The following is a 17004-nucleotide window of genomic DNA, read 5'->3' as shown; positions in this document are numbered from 1 at the left end:
GCAGTCACTACACTTCAACACAATTGTTCTACAGCATTTTGACATTCCAGGCAAACGGAATGCGAAGATTATTATTGTTGTTATGAAATACCAACATTTGGGATTCCAGTTTTCTTGAGAAGTCAAGGTGAAGGGTCAAGACTCACCGTGCAAGATGCTAGGAATGCTCAATGGGGTGGGTGGGTGGTGGGGAAGGGAAAGTAACTCGAGACACAGAAACGTTTGCAGTAGATAGAGCATCCCTTAAATAAGTTATTCCTTAAATCAGAACTACCAGGAGGTGGCACCACTCTCCAGGTAACTGTTTCCAGGTCCTTTCAGGATCCTGGCCCCGCCATTTTGTTTGGTCCTGCAGCAAAAGTGGTTTTATTTAGTATATTCTAGGTTCTACATTATGCTCTAGTTTCCCCCCCTTTTGTTGCTGTTTTCCCTTCATTGATCAGCTGAGGAGAGTGGGGGGGGGGGAACAATAAACATCACCCTATTAACATCAACACGTGAAACGATTCAAACAAATGAAAATTAATTTATTTGATCGTTAGCAGAGAAAGCCAGTACATATGCAAATTGTGACCTTCCAAAGGCAACTAACTGCGTGTTACAGTCAGAGGATAGAGTGAGAAAAAACTATCTAATCCCATGGCTCTCATTCAGAGCACCAAGTGCTGGCGAAGGTGGGGGTTGTCTATCATTCTGTGCACCAGTTAGTCTGTAAATTGCTTTGTGTGTATAATGACTGGGTTTGAGGTTATTAAAAAGTCACACAGCACACATGTGGACACATGTGTCTCCTCCCCCTCACACAAGACAAATCTACATTTACAAACTTCTCTCAAATGGCCATACTCTGAATTCAACAGCCCCTATCCCTCTCCTTGTAACAGTTTCTGGAATCTATTAGCTTCCAATTTCAGCTATATAATCAATGTGACTTTCAGCTGTATATCAATGTAACCTTCTGCTTTGTTCCAATTAATAAAACCTGAGCTTTGGAGAGCTTTTATTTGCTCTTTTGCCTTCAGTGAGCTCCCACACGCACAAAACCAAGTTGGCAGTTTCAAGGTTTATAAACTGCAACCCTCTCAGCCGGTGTTATCCTACATAAAACACTCATCAGCCTCTGTCAATTAAGAAAGAGGCAATGAGATAAAGACAGGAAGTACAAAAGGACACTTGGAATGGGACAAACAGGTGTGTGGTTATGGGTAGTTGATTGGAGTGTTCTCTCTGAGTTACTATAAAGAACCCAACTAACATACCCAGTCTTTAGATTGAGAATCATTACATGTGTCAGAACAAAACTGATTTTGGACTGAAACAGAATTTGAGATTAGAAAGAATGAGAAAGAAGCAAAATGAATTCTGCAGAAGCAGATGCTGTATCGAGGTATGTGTCAATACTGTGTCCATTAAGGTTAGTCTCTGTCTCCAGTGAGCAAAGCTGGGCAGTGATCATCAGGATGTCCCTAGGCAGGGCTTGCATTGAAGGAGGGTGCCCTAAATTGGGCACTCTTAGTGGGGTATGCATCAAAAGGTCCTCTGTCCGTGGTGATCTTACCACCCTGATGTCGGTCATGTTTATAGGTGGAAAGGTTTACTTAAACACCCCCCCCCCCCCGCAAATGATGGTGAAAAAATAACTATCAATACTAGCTGTTGAGAATTGCATTGCAACAACAAGCGGCATTTATATAGTGCCTTTCATGCGATGGAGCGCTTTAAATTAAATAAAAATCCAAAAGCAGCATCCCTAACTGTAGTTAAATTACTTTGCTTTCCTTCTCCCTCTTGAGTTGATTCTGTTTCTCAGTCCATGAAAGGTCTCTAATGCGATTGATTCACCAGCATTTTTGGCACTGTCCCTCTTCCCAGATGGTATCCACTTACTCCATTCCCCAGAGATGTCATTTTTTTTATTAGATAAAGAATCTATATTTAAGATCATCATTTCAAACAAGCGTGCACTTTGTTTTTTTAATTGTAAACCATATTGCTCCTTTAGAGAGGAGGAGGGAAGCCTGTGCTAGTGTTTGACAATGGTGCCAGGTATGAAAGCATTCAGTGCACCTTCCCTCGTTCACTCACAGGTTTGTCTCTCCCTCCCTGTTTCTCTGACTCTTTCTCAGACATTATCTCTCATTTTGTCTCGCACTGTCTCTCACTTTCTCTTATTCCCTTTTCCCCCTCTATCTTTCTCACAGGCACTCTTTCTCATTTTCTCCAACACCGTATCTCATTCTATTTTTCTCTCTCTCCTACTGTATCTGACTATTTCTCACTGTATCTCACTCCCTCAAACGCATCACTTTCTCGTTCTGTCTCTTACTATCTCATTCTATTTTGCTTGCTTTATCTTTCAGTCTCTGTCTTGCTTCCTTCCTTTTTTTTCCCCACATGCTACCTCCTTGACCAGTGCTTGGGCATCTTTCCCTTCTCCATCCCTCTTGGCTCCCACCCCCAGCTCAGCTGCCAACCCAGTACTGTTAAGTACCTTGGCATGTAATAGGAGAAACTCCCTTTTCTTTACAAATACTGTTGCAGGATCATTGACACCCACCTGAACACGCAGACAGGGCCTTGGTTTAATGTCTCTCTCCAAGGATGGCACCTCTGACAATGCAGTAATTCCCTAGTTCTGTGTTGGAATGTCAGCCTGGACTGTGACCTTCGAGTGTCTAAACGAGGACATTGAGGCAAAACAGGCCTAGAAGTAACATGTTTCAGACTGAGTATGTTTTGTTGAGCCAACTTCGGTGCCTTAAAAGTGATGTCCAAAATTAATGTTCAGCAGAATAAACAGCAGCAGGTTTCACAGTGAGATATCAGATTCCATCTCCCACAGGCCCAATACACAGGGAGCTCCGAGGCTGGTGCTTGTGGTTTCTCTGACTGGTGCTATTCTGTGCACGTTCCATCTTCCAGTCCTTCGGTTACTGGCACAAGTATAGAATTGAGTAAATTGAAATATGATTTTAATAATGCCCTTGGAGCCCCATGCGATGCTGATGTTGCAGTATGCCTTCAGGATCCCAACATCACATCGGCACTTCACACTAGTTTGCTTTTTTAAATCTGATGTTTCTTTTCTTTTTTCTGGATTTGGTTCTACATTGCAGGGCCCCGCCCAAACAGGTCATTCATGCTTGGCTGATGGTACGGTCCATCATTCAATTGAATTTGTAACACCGATTGCACTAATGACAATCAGCTGATGGAATTAGGAAGTACCCTGTGCTGCATTTTTGATGGTCGTGTGCAGTTTCTGAAGGGCATCAGCTACACTGCGAATGAACAATCACATTCTGTGTTGCTTTAGCTCAGACAAGTGACAATGAAAATAAATATGGCTCCAGTGATGATGAAAGGGTGGTTTAGGAGCCTCCTTGAGACAAAACAACTACCAAAACAAGCAGAACCACCAGGGATATGATCCGTGTTCAGCCCAAACTCTTGCAGATTGGAGGCAAAATCGCAATGAGACTACAAAGAGAGTGCAATGCAGTACTGGAATGGGACTGGATTGTACATGAGATTTCTATGGCAGTCAGGCTCAGGCACATTTTGAGAGCTGCATTTGGAAGTGATTTTTTTTCCCCAGCTCTGTCGACCTTGAAACGTGAAGCGACTCACCAGCTTTTAGGGTCTATATCCCTGGTTGTTTCTCTGTATTCTTACCGCATCTGACCCCTGTATCCTGGCTGCTGAGCGCTTCAGCAGCCCACTGACTAGCGTAAGGATAGATAACGTCCCAGTGTTGATGGAACACAAGCCTCCTGAGCTGTTAGCATCTTAGAAATGTCATGTCAAAGGCGACAGTCAGTGGGAGGCGAATTCCACTGGGTCTAGATTCATTCCATTTTCTTAATATTTCAGAGTGTCCAGAGTTTGGCAAATTCTTCTGCGTGTTAATCTTTAAACTAGTATTCTATCAATTCTTCTGAGAATGACAGAAATATGACTTTAAAGTTTAGACTGAGTGAAGATTTGCTAAATTCTGGATGCTTTGAAATGCTAAGAAAATCGAGTAAACGTGGACCCAGGTGGAACTTGTACCCCAGGTGACCTAGAACGTAGAGGTACATTGGATAGAGGTTTGCTTAATTTACCCTTCAGTAACCTTCCTTAAGAAATTGAATGGAAATTACCAGCAAAAGTAATGAGAACTTGTCAACATGAGAATAATATTACATATCAAGTGTTTTTAATTTCAATAACAAAATGGAGCAAACTGAACAGAAACACCTCACGACCTTGGGTGGCGGTGAAACTGATAAGCTTCCCACTTTAAACATCAGCCAATCCCCTCCAATACGCCAGACACTAATAACCTGCTTCCAGACATTGCTTTTCTCTCTGGAGTTTCCTGTCCTGCTGTTAAAATACCTGCCGTAGTTGAGTGGGACTGGCCCTTTAAGAGTTCTCCCCCCACAGTAAGAACTTTGTCGTTTACCCCTCAAAATGCCTCTGATTTGGGCTTAATTAACTTCTTTAGAAAGTCTGTTAAGAAAGTTAATTGTAGCCCGAAGTTACAGGACCTGGATTGCATTGCAGTTGAGCTGTTGAGCTTGGGATCTCGCGGCTTGGTTTTCAGCAGTGCTGAAAATCTTTTGTTATCTATGTGCATTATACACTATTTATTCATCTTACTGTATTTTTACAGTCAGATAGTCTAACAGTTGTAGCAGTCTCTCTAAGAGCAGAGATGTTGAATGCACTGTGCCCCCTCACTATATGGGCTCCTGTTGGCACCTGTGTTTGGGTTCAGTTAATAGCATTTCACGCCTGCGTGTCATTCAGTCCATGAACCTGGGGAAAAATCGGCTGCAGTTGAATAGGGATTTCAGGGAAATTACAGGATAATTAGTGGTAATTAAAGAGCAAAACCTCCAAGTCTTTAAGAGAAGAGAGATGATCTCTATCGTTCCCTCGTTATCCTGCGCCCCCTCCTCTTTATAATGCCACTCAGCGCTCACAAAATATTTCGCCCACAAAACATACAGTCAATTCACTTTACAGTATATTCTGTTGCTTTGGGATGTCTTGAAAATGTGATAAGGAGCTATATCAAATGCAAGGATTATTAATACAGTTTATTGTGGATTGAGTGACTTAATCCACTATAGGGCCAGCCTTACTGCATGACGGCCACTGGCAAATTACAGAATGAAATGAACTGTATCCTCTACACTGACACTCACTGTCAAAGCTCCCATTTGAAGGATGACCAGGCAAACGAGAGCCCATGGAACTAAGTCCCAGGACCATGAAAAAGAATAAAATGCCTTGAAGAGCGTTGGAGGAGGCAAAACAATGATTCTTCCACCCAATAGAACTTCAATATTACTGAACACCAGAACGTCTCAGGAAACAGCCTATCAAAATCCACCCTATTGAATCCATCCATGACCTTAAACCCCTCTATCAAGTCTCTTCTCAATTGTCTCAACTCTAGAGAGAAAAGCTTCAACTTGTCCACTCTTTCCTGATGGCTGTATCCACTTATCCCTGGCCACGTCTGTAAATATATACTCTTCTCTCTCTAATGCTACATTATCCTTCCTGTACTGTAGTGACCAGAACTGCACACAATCCCCCAAGATCTAACCAAGAATTGTTAATGAATTGTAAGCTGTTTTTTGAGTGCTCTATACTTTTAGTGCATTTTATGCGGGAGGGAATATGATTTCAAACTTTAAAAGCCCTGAAAGCAATAAATCATGCCCCAGCCTTAAAAGTGATGCACAGAAACAAGAGGGCAATAAGACTTTCAAATCTCTCGCAACCTGGATGATGCCTTAGAAAAGCAGAGTGCAGCTGCAGGCCCCAATTAGATATTGTATTTCTGCTTGAAGCGGCTGCTGTGAATCTGTGTGTCTCTCATTCCTTTAAACTAATTTCCAGTGTGCTTTCTGAGGTGCCGTGATGTGGGCACTGGAGAGTCGGGCCCAGGAGCTACTGTTAATTATTTAACACGTTGCTGCAGCTTTGACTTAGGTGAGACTTTGAAGATTATCGAGGCTTATAGGCGTCTCCTTGACATTACTCCCGAGAAACTAATGAAAAGGCAGATTTGACCAGTGTGGGGCAATGGAAAGGGCAAGAAAAAAAACTTTGAAAGGTGTTAGTAGCTGCCTGTTTTTCTTTCATCAACCCGGACTCGAAAGCCAATATCTCTCACTCGGTTTCAGCCTTCAGTGAGCCTATGGTTGAAGGGTCAGCTTCCAGCTCACAGAGGAGGCTCTAAGATTGTTTTCCACCCATCCCAAAGTCTCCATCATTCCTTCCTTATTTCAGAGTATAAATTTAGAACCATTTGCAGCACAGAAGAAGGCCATTCGGCCCATCGGCTCTGTGCTGGCTCTGTTAAAGATCTATCCATTCAGTGTTCGTGTCAATCACACTGAGGAAAGTCTGATGAGAATGTTCAGATTTTGGTTCCCACTTAGGAGCAGATTCTTTTTAGAATGTTTTAAAAAAAGCAAAGTTTATCCATTGCCAGCCAATTCCCAATAGCAACCATTCGCCATGGGATTTTACTTTGTAACCTGTGGTGAGGAAGGGTCAAGACAACGGGACTAAGGCAGATGTGCGACTTAGACAATTAGATGATTTGTAAGGAACAGACTTATGCATGCGGTACTGTACTCTGATCCCATTCCCTGCTCTTTCCTCATCATGTCTGTACTGGTGTTAGCTAACCACTGGACTGCTATGATCTTATTCGCCTGCATTTTTCCCAGAGTACTTAAGTATTTAAATGCTGTTGTGGACTTGGCCTCGGCAACCACTTGTGATAAGCATTCCATATTCTAACAACATTCTGCATCTAAAATATCTCCTAACCTTTCCCCTTTCTCTTCTGATGATAATCCTCTGTGTGTCTGTCTCTCTTCCTCGCTCTTGATGTGATGTAGTGCCTGATGTGAAAGTTCCTATATGAATGTAAATTGTTGTTTTCCTCTCTTTCACTCATTCCCTTTTTTTTTCTCTTGCTTTTTTTCTTGCTCTTTCCACTCTCTTTCTCTTTCATTCACTCTCCAGCAAATGTGAGCAAATCTATCAGCTCACGCAATTAAAAAGTTACAGAACAAATAGTTTAGAGAATGGCTCTCATTCTCTGTCTTTCCTTGTTCTCTGTCTTTCTCTATCACATCACTGAAGATTGCCATCTCTCCTTATTTTTCTTCCTGTGTCTGCACACAGGTCAGATATCCTATAAATAAATAGTAGATTCCCATAGCTCTGACAGTACTATGTGTGTATGTGTTATGTCTGAAGAGACGCATGAAGCCTCTCATGCCCTCCTACTTAAAGGGCAAATAAACAAACTGGTCCTGAGAATTGCCACCAACCACATGGTTAAAGTCAGGATCCCGTTATTGTGAGATCGAATGGGAGCAGCGGGACAGAATTCCAGGCTGGAATATCCGGATTGCACTGCCATTAAAAAAATATGCTTACGAAACTCAAGTGTGTCCCTTGGAATCTGCTCGAGACAACATTGCTGCTTACACCACATTTCTCTTTCTGTTCTTTTTCCCACCCTGGTTGGGCTCACACCTTCCACTTTTACCATTCTGATATTTATCCCATTATAAATATCAAACCACAAGAAAGTTTTTTTTAATCAACTTCATTTTCTCTTCCCTTCAATTCTGAACTTTACATGACTATTTAAATTCAGAGAAAATTTCTGTTGTATAGTGACTGTATTTGTTAGGCAGATCATAGAATTATACAGCATAGAAGGAGGCCATTCGGTCCATCGTGTCTGTACTGGCACAGCAACCAATTTGCACAAAGCAATGTTCCACAAACCGTTATGGAGTAAATGACCAATTTTATCTGGAATTGTCAGCCAAGACTACTGTAAGAAACTCCCTTCTCTTTTCCAATAGAACAGTGGAATGATGTCCGCCTGAACAGTCACAGATAGGACCTTGGTTTAATATCTCATCCGAAGCACAGCAAGTCTAATAATGCAGTATTCCCCGAGCACTGCACTGGAGCATCAGCCTGGACTGTGAGCTCAAAGTCCCTGATGGAGAAGCTTGGCTGACGGAGATGTAATGAATCTTCAAAGAGATGAAGCAGATGCCATCTATCCGCACTGATTCTCAAACGATAGTCAGCTCTGAAGTTGGAGCTGTGCCGTTCTTAGCCCTGGGAACATTCACTATCTGATTTTGTTTCCTGGGGAGCAAATGACTATATTGGTACTTTTCTGCAATTTAGTGATTATCCTGGTAACTTCTCAAATGATTGGTTCCGTGCTCTAACTGTGACGCTGTGACATTTTCACTGATGGGAAAATGACCGCAGTGTTGGAACTCCACCTCCTCCCCACAAGCAATCCCAGATCCTTGTTCAACTTTGAAAGCATTTACATAGAAATTTTCACTCAGCCTACCTTCTACGACATTCACTCCTGAGTTTTTTTTTATTTTTATTCCTTCCTCTTTCGGTGGAGAACGACTTGACAGTGCAAGTGGGTTTATAACAGCTTAGGTGACATTTGATAAACAGCCTCCTTTATTATCTGGGACACACTCCCTGACTGTAATTTTCTTCCCTCCTGTAATGGGGTGAAATCTCTTCACTTCAGGACTGGTATTAATTAAGGCTTGTTCCACTGAGTCCATTTGAGTGAACACGGTTAAGCTGCAGCCTTGCTCATGCTAGCCTGAACTCTGTATGTTCATGGACGTACAGCATTGCATACAGCTGCTTTGAAGATAAATTGGCATCACGATAAATTGGCATTGCGAAACAGACCAACTTGCCTCTGTGGTTTATATTCAGACTGACGCCGGCTGATGTGATTCATCAATTGAATGTCCTGATGTTTATCTTTACCAATTTCAAAACCAACTCTGCACTAAAAATGACAATAGTGACTATTTGGACTTGTACAGCACTCGCCACGTTGGCAAAACGTCCCAAGGTGCATTACAAAGAATGAGTGGGAGCCCGAGCTGAGAGGGAGAATGGGGGATATGTGTGTGTGATGGCCAAATGGACAGTTGATGAAAGAGCTTTTGAGATGATTTAAAAGCAGAGGTGGTAAAGTGGCTGACAGCTTGCAAGCCAGTGGTTGGGTAGTGTGGGCAAGGATCATGAAGCAGGCCAGAGTGAGTGGAGCAGAGGGAGTTTTAGGGGTAGATTGGTAAGAGCCAAGGCTCAGCAATCGACAGAATGTGTGTTGGGGGTAACTGCTAGAGTTTAGAGTGGCATTTAGTATGATAGAGATAAAGAATAATCTCCTTTGTGCATCTTTACCTGAGTCACATTATTGGTCTGGGGCCAGTGGGAGTGAATATTTAACTGTCTATAATTTCCATCTCGTACGTCACAAAGTTCAGGCATGTTTCAAACGGGCTTCCCTTTGGAATCTGCTCGAGACAGAATCACAGCAGATTTGTTCAGATGGAAAAAGGAGCAGCACTTCTCCGCAGGACTCCGCACAAGCGTGGGGGGAAGCTAGATTGACATACAGCCAGCTGGCCAAAGCAGATGAGACACGGCTTGGCATTGAGCAATCCTTTGTTGTGTGTGGATGAGCAACTCTGTGTAGGATGGAGCTGATTGATGCAAAAAAGAGAGAGAAGGGAATTAAGAGGGGATAAGGGAGAGGAGAAAGCAATTTCATGCAAAGTACAAACAATGACATGGACTAGTTTAGAAATTGTTTTTCTTCACTTTCTTAAAAAGGCTTCCAAATAATACTGAATTTATGAATTTTCCACAATTCTACTCCATCTTAACTCTTGAAGCTAAAATGGTCCACAGGCTGAGATTAGGTGAAATTCTATTTCCCTGGTGTTTTCTGTCTCCCCAATATAACAATAATCTATGCATTTGATATAGCGGCTTATCACATCGTTGAGACGTCTCAAAACACTTCACAGGATATACCATAAAGTGAATTGACTATGTTTTGTGGGCGAAACTCTGCAGCCAATTGTGCACAACAGTGTCTCGCAGATATGAAATGTTTCAATCTTAATTACTCCCTTCTGTCTGCTCGTAGGAGGCAGAGTTTTTTCACAACCGAGAATTTGTTCCCAAATCTGTGTATAAGTGGAAATATTGGCTGTAACTTTGCTTGGAAGTTTGGCTTGAAATGTAATGATATACACAAATATATTCCCATAAAGAGATGAAGACATTCTATTCTGTCCTCTAAGAAACAGGACGTCCACACATAGCAGATCTTCTTATTATTATTATTATCTGCCTCCCCAGTACTGTGTGCTGTAAGGCAGTTTCCACTGCAGGGTGATGTTCCAGTGCAGTATTTTGGGAGCTCTGTGATGTTGGAGGTGTGATCCTTTAGATGCGATGTTAAACCGAGGTCCTACCTGCTTCTTCAGGTGGACGTTAAAGATCGCACAACACAATTCAAAACAAGAAGAGAGTTTCTCCTCATGTCGACCGGGCCAACAATTCACCAGATAAAAATTGGTCATTCACTTCTAGGCTTTTTGTGGGACACTGCTGTGTGCAAATTGACTTCTCTTTTCGTATAGTGCTATGAGATCTCTAACATCCACATCAATAGGCAGATGGGATTTTGGTTTAACATCTTATCCAGAAGACAGCACCAAATGGATGAAAGGGATCCAGTTTAATCTCCCTATCATTTGAACGCATGCTGAGATAATATGTTGATAGGAGTGATGTGATGACAATCAAGTGCAAAGTTAGACTGTATTTTTTAAATTATTCAGCCATTAATGCAAGCTTCTCATTAAATCGAGGCAGCACGCTAATTACAGGGCTGCTCGCTTTACTCTTGTGTACAAATTTCCTACCAATTTGCATTCCTAATTCTGACCCAGTTTAAATGCCAAGTCAGCCACTCTTTAACTTTTTAGACTCATCCATACTTTTGCTGTAAGGTTCTAAGCACTCGTGAGCCCTTCGCTCTCCGAACTTGTCAGGTTGGTGCAAAGACTTCTGATCTGAAACAATCCGAAACAACCTGTTTTGCACTCAGATGGAAGCAGTCCTCAGTCCTCACTGCCATTCCAGCCTTTAATGCCTTCCTGTAACTGACTCACCAAGCAGTGCAGCTATTCTTTCTCTATGATCAACACCATTCATAATTTTGAAAACTTCCTTTACATTGTCCCCACGGACATCTCTTTTCCTGGCAAAGAACAATTCTCTAAAACTGTAACCTTTCCTCCTCTGGTATCTTCCTAGTTAGTCCCCGGAGTACCCTCTCTGTGGCTGTGATATCCTCTTTGGAATGGTTTTGTGTTCCCAGCTACAAAATTCTGCTGAACTTCACTTGTATAGTTGTACATCCATAGTTGCTACCAGCCTCAAATACAGAGAGCCATGCCCAGACCGACAGAGAGAACAACTGTAGCGATAAGCAAATCCATTCAGATCACTCAGGGCAGCGTAGAAAGTCTGTTGATAACTTCCCTGGTTAATGAGCCCTGTCAAATGAAAGCTTTCTTCTTCATCTGAAATGTAAAAAGCCCGGTGCTATGCTCCAAGCTGATGGCTTGTGATATGTAGAGCAATAGTAATCCTCTTACCTTTATTATGTCACTTGTCCATGGCTGACCTACATCAGGTTTCTCAGAACCTGGCAATGATGTGGGAGGACAAGAGATATTAAAGCGGCATTTAATTTCCAATACATGATTCACCTTTAGGCACTTAGCCTCAGTCACTGTATGCTCTCTGAAAATCCCTTTGCCTTCAGCTTTCTCATGAAACAGATGACTAGTTTATTTGGAGAAAGAAATAAACCATGAAATGAACGACTAGCAAGTTTGGAAACTCTTAAAAGGAGGAGAAATCTCTGAGGAAACCATATAGATATGAGGTTTTATATAAAATTTTAATTGGGATTGAAAAAGACCACACAGAATTCTTTCAGATATATCGAGACAATAGAACAAGAGGCAATATGTTTATAGCTGCAATTTCAGGACAGATAAATGGGACCTTGGATTAACATCTCGTCCGAAGGACCGCACCTCCGATAATATAGCACATCCTCAAGAGTTCTACCAACTGAGTCAGGCTGAACACAGATTATTTACATGGGGTTAAAAGCTATGTATGAGGGGAAAAAGTAGGTAAATTGGACTGAATGGTTAGCTCTTTCAAAGAGCCACTGCCAAAAATGGACTGAATGGCTTTTTTTCTATGTTGTAAATTTCTATGGTTCTTTGACTGCTAACTGGCAAATGAAGTTCAATGCAGATAAATGCAAAGTGTTGCGTTTGGAAAGCAAAAATGGAAGGAAAATATACTCGATGGAAGGGATGGAACATGATAAAGGGGAAGCTTAAAGACACCAAGGAGTGTTTACGCATTGTTCACTCATCCGGAACATGATCCATCAACCCTCCCGTCAGCTGCCACCCCCAGCTCAGGTACCAAGCCAGGATTGTTAAATGCCTGAGGCCATCTGTGATGTGTGCAAGAAACTATGTAAATTAATATTTGATGCATGTAACCCTTGCTCACAGCTCCCCATGTGGCTCAGTTGATAACTGCTTTGCTCCTCTGAAACTGAGCTGCACAGACGTGGAAACTCCCTGGTTTTCAGTTTCATTCCCAGCCTGTGCTGGGGCAGCTACAATCGGCCTCCGTGCCCTAGTCGAGGGATGTGAAGACAAAACAGCTAGGAATCTTGTTTCTAATTGCTCTAGCGTTCTCCGATATCTTATTATTGAAAGTGTGGAGATGTGGATTCTTTTAATTAGACTTGACCACATGAAGGCACAAGGAAGGGAGTTTTAATAACACAAAAACCGGCACATAAAGCTCCCATCTTCTCCCAGTCTGCAGGAGATGAGATGGCTCTCATTAGTGTCTATTATTGCCCTGTTGTAACTGATAGCAGAGAAAACCATCTGATCTCTTACAGACTGATAACATGAATTAACATAGCCTATTATTAATACAGTAGTACATGAATTAGCATAGCCTTCTAAGGAGCATAATCATTTGGAAGCACCGCGGAAAACCGGCTTCCGGAATTAAGATTGGATTTAAGAATTTTCCATGATCCTGTGCCACTTTAAGGTTTTAAGTTAATATGCTCTCAAAGGTAGAATTTTAGATCTATTGAACCTTGCAGCAAGTGAGGCTGAGACTGTAACAAGATTTAAGATTGGATTAAATAAATATTTGAAGAGAAACGATATAAAACAATACATGGAGAGAGTAGGGAATTGAGACCAAAGCGGGTAGGAGTGTTGAAATGACACGGTTACAATATCGGGCATTTTACCATCACTGCCTCTTTAATCTCCATTTCAGTACTGGGAGTGTGGGTGCATTTTTAAAGGTGCTATCCTTTGTATTAATGTCTGATTATAAGTGCTCATGTACCTGTTTAGGTGGATGTTAATGATCCCATGTCATTAGCCCTTGTATCTTTCAAGAGGGAAGTAGACGGGAATGTGAAAGCGAAGTGCTTGAAAGTGTATTGTTGGGGATAAGACTGAGCAATGGGGTTGATTGATCTCCTTGTTCTGTGAGCTGGTGCAGACATGGTGAGCTGAATGGCTGGAAAGAGAAGGGAGTTTCTCTCTCCTGATGTCCTGGCTAACAATCCCATAGATAAATATTCATTTCATGGCTGTTTGTGAGACATAGCTGTGGGCAAATTGGCTGCTGTGATCATACAAATACACGGTTTACAATAGTGCTTTGGAACGTTGTCCCAACAGGTAAGGTGCTATATTAAAAGCAAAGTTTTTTTTTATATAAGCGTCAAGCACTGGTCCACATTTCTATTGGTTCTTTCTAGTCCATGTTGGCATTATTAATGCATTGTTGGTTGGTGGGTAGTACAAAAGGTCTTCGTAATAGACACTTCAGACAAAATGAGATTTCTGAATGATTTAGTGCTAAGGTTATGAAACCACCTCTCAGTCCCAGTAGGTTGGAGGCAATAAAGACGCAGACGTTGACCGTTTCAACACACATGAAAATGCAATGAAACATCACTTCATTTGCAGCTTGTATAACAACATCATTGTTGACCGGGGCAATGCTGGAGTTGTCCACTTAAAAGGGAAGTAAAACCCAACCCTTTAAGAAGTGGACAAAATTCACCAAATGACCCAGCAACCATTTACCAGGGGGGGGTTCTGGTTATGAGTAGCGTTAGGGAATCTTTAACATATAGCGAACAGGGACTTCAGTTCTTATCTGAAGGTCGACACCTCTGGCAATGCAGATTTCCCAGCACCGCACTGGGTTGTCAAAGTCCTCAACATGAGGCTTAAACTTGCAACCACAGGAAAGGGTTTCAAAACAACCGAGCTCGGCTTGACAATAGCATTTGAAGGAGTTAAAATAAAATGATCAATAAACACAGTTTGTTACCATAATCCTGGTGTCTCGCTGCTCTTTCCGGAAAAATTAATTTAGCTATAAAGTAATTAAAATGTGTGTCTCTGCGGGGAGCAGACAGGAAATGAAACTGCATTTCAAGCACCTGTTAAAAGAGCACGAGTGCACTCTCTGTCAAATGCTGATTTACATTTATATTAGTCATGGTAGACCACAAATACTATTAGTTTTAAACTTGCAGTGCTTTCCAGCCAACCTAGCTTGGTGGCAGGTGAGCACGAAGTTCACACATCAGAGGTCAACTGGTTGTGTTGGCATTCAATGGCCAACTGGCTGGAGTGATTTCCCAGGTAGAGGTCAGCCACTTATATTGGTGTCAGAGGTTAAGTAGTTGTGTCCTGGAAAGCCAGATGCTCACAGGATGATGCATAATTGTAGAGACATTGGTCAGACATTGATATTCTGTCAATCTCCTGGATAGTTTGTTTGTCAGTCCTTTTGCCTTCAAGTTCAGAAGGTTGTGGGCTCAAGGCCCTCGTCAGGACTTGGAGCTCACAGTCTGGCTGGGATTCTAGGGAGTGCTGCATTATCACTGGTGCCATGCTTCAGATAAGCCATTACCCTGAGATTTTTCTTGCCCTTGGCAAGTGGGGTTTAATGGTCTCAGAATGTTCAGCATAATAATATAATAATAATAATCCTTACCATTGATATAGCACTTTTCAATTTTCGAGACGCCTCAAAGCACTTCACAGAATATACTGTAAAGTGACTTGACTGTATATTTGTGGGCGAAACTCAGCAGCCAATTTCGTACAGCAGCGTCCCACAAACAGGCACGGATTGAAGTAACCAATTTTTTATTATTTTTTTTCTTGAGCGCTTATTATCAGGCGTGTCAAATAAGGAAACTTGTTCAAGGTTTCGCCCTGGCCGGGAATCAAACCCAGGTCTCTCGCTGACGAGGCGAGTGCTCTAACCACTGAGCTACAGGACTTTACATGATTAGCCACCATATGCGCCATTGATTTGTGATGGCACTGTTTCAAAGTAGTTGTCATTACTGAATAGATATAAATTTAATGTCATAATTGTCATAATCTAAACCTCACCATTACACTGTTGGAAAACAAAAGGGAGTTTCTCCCAGTATTGTGGTTGACAGATCTCCTGATTAACTAGTCATTCGCTTCATGGGATGTTTGTGAGATCTTGCTGTACGCAAGGGAGCTGCCACATTTGCCTACAAAATACACTCACTACACTTGACAAGAATGTTCATTTAAAAAAAGCCATATGTTGCTATGATGGAAAGATGGTAGAGTGAGTATTCTGGATGGTGAGATCAAATGGACCGAAAGGTTTTCCTCACCAAACTGATCTTGTAGACTCCTCGGGAAGCTTTAAAGATATTTCAACATTAACAAATACTGTATGAAATGTGAAGATTATTGAAAATCCAATTGCTATAACAGGTTCCTGTATGACTCACAGAGTGAATCGAATGCAGACTATGCGATGGCAGCAATTCTCTCTGCTTATATAAGGCTTGCATACTGTAAGCATTGTCATCTGGTATTACCACTAACCAACCAAACTGATTTCATTGCTCAGCAAGCCATCCCCACATAGCTTAGTGCTTCATTCAATCCGATTTGGGTTTGAACTCTCTTATGTCTAATGAGAGAGAAGACAGTAGATACTTCATACATTGAATGTTTCTGCATCTCTGGATGTTAACTCAAGCGCAATGATCTGTGATGGGGAAATATTTAATTTGCTGATTTCCTGATGATTTGTTTTTTTTGTATTTTCTTTCAAATGTAACAAAAAAAATGTCACTCAATTCACGACTGTTGTGGGACTCCCTGTGTGAAATTGGCTGCCGCCTTTCGCCCACAAAATATACAGTCACTACTCTTTATAGTATGTGCTGCAAAACTCTTTGAGACCTCTCGAAAAAGTGATAAGGCGCTATATCAAATGCAAGGATTATTATAGCAATTTACCAGATCACCTGAGAGATTGGGATAATATTCCTGTGCGGTCTCAGTACTGCAGGACACTGCTGATCTCACGCCAGCAAGCCAGACTTGTTAGCGGTACTTGGAGAAGCAGACTGGTCACCAGGGGCTGGGATTCTTCCCACTTGGTTCCTGTTAATACTGCAAGCCAAAACCCTAATGAATAGGTTGGTCCAAACTGAACAAACGGGAAGCTTGCCAGACAGTGTTTATAATGGCAAGCTGTGTGGTTTTAGTTGGTTAAACTCCAGCAGTACCCCAATGTACACTGTGGGGTTCCCAAGACCTTGGCTCTTGCCAACTTGTGTCTAGTGCTTTAGAGGATTAGGGAAGCAGGAAAGAGAGTGCGCACTCCCTTACCAGACAAAGGAAATTTCCATGCATTATGCGGAACTCCCAGTAGTTTGATTTGGAGACTCATAAGCACGATGATGGGTTTCTGCGTGTGTCAGACACCCGGCAGAGCAAAACACATTGCCTCACAGCTGCTCTTGTGAAATATGATTGGCAGCTGGAAAAGTGCTGAATATTTAAAAGGTCTTCAAACTGTGTGAATAAATCCCCACAGTGTTCTGGGGAGTTTCGTAATGCTTAATGGTGATAATTTGCAAACAGCACAAAAATTTAAAAAAATACGAGAAATGTT

The 17004-nt window shown here is 41.9% G+C and overlaps 1 protein-coding gene and 1 non-coding gene across 2 annotated transcripts in view; one reads left to right on the top strand and one right to left on the bottom strand.

Annotated features, from left to right (window-relative positions):
• The window catches only part of LOC103175750 (calcium channel, voltage-dependent, T type, alpha 1G subunit), a 158173-nt gene that overhangs the window by 58703 nt on the left and 82466 nt on the right, over nt 1–17004 (top strand).
• On the bottom strand, nt 15259–15331 carry trnat-cgu. The gene has a single exon. It is a non-coding gene; the product is annotated as a tRNA-Thr (tRNA).

This window comes from Callorhinchus milii, unplaced genomic scaffold (genome assembly GCF_018977255.1).
Source record: "Callorhinchus milii isolate IMCB2004 unplaced genomic scaffold, IMCB_Cmil_1.0 Scaffold20, whole genome shotgun sequence".
NCBI classification, from domain to species: Eukaryota; Metazoa; Chordata; class Chondrichthyes; order Chimaeriformes; family Callorhinchidae; genus Callorhinchus; species Callorhinchus milii.
This window is presented reverse-complemented; position numbering and strand designations above follow the sequence as displayed.